Source organism: Myotis brandtii, unplaced genomic scaffold (assembly GCF_000412655.1).
Source record: "Myotis brandtii unplaced genomic scaffold, ASM41265v1 scaffold325, whole genome shotgun sequence".
NCBI classification, from domain to species: Eukaryota; Metazoa; Chordata; class Mammalia; order Chiroptera; family Vespertilionidae; genus Myotis; species Myotis brandtii.
Window position 1 is genome coordinate 1,743,513 of NW_005362486.1, and position 401 is coordinate 1,743,913.

The following is a 401-nucleotide window of genomic DNA, read 5'->3' on the forward strand; positions in this document are numbered from 1 at the left end:
CCCGGCCACCCCCGCAGCCAAGTCCGAGGAAGTCGCTTCCAGTTTGGGCACGAGAACCCCAACATTACACCTCAGGAAGACGGGGAGAGAAGAGGGTTTGGGGCGGTTGCGAAATATGGAAGAAGAAGAAAAAAAAAGGAAGGGAACGGAAAGGGGCTAGTCTCAGCCTCTCCTTCGAAAGGAGCAGCGACAGGGCAGGGGGAGAGGAGGCTGCGAGAAATGCATTCCCGAGGGAGGACAGAAGAAACGCCAGGGGTTCCCCAGCGAGGAAACCCGTCTGGGGCCCCAGGGTTAACGCGAGGGCTCCCCCCAGCCCCCCATCATCCCAGGGAGAGAACCGGCTACTACGTATGACAAAGAGGCTGCGAGCCGGGAGGTGACAGGCACGGCCGGGCATCTCC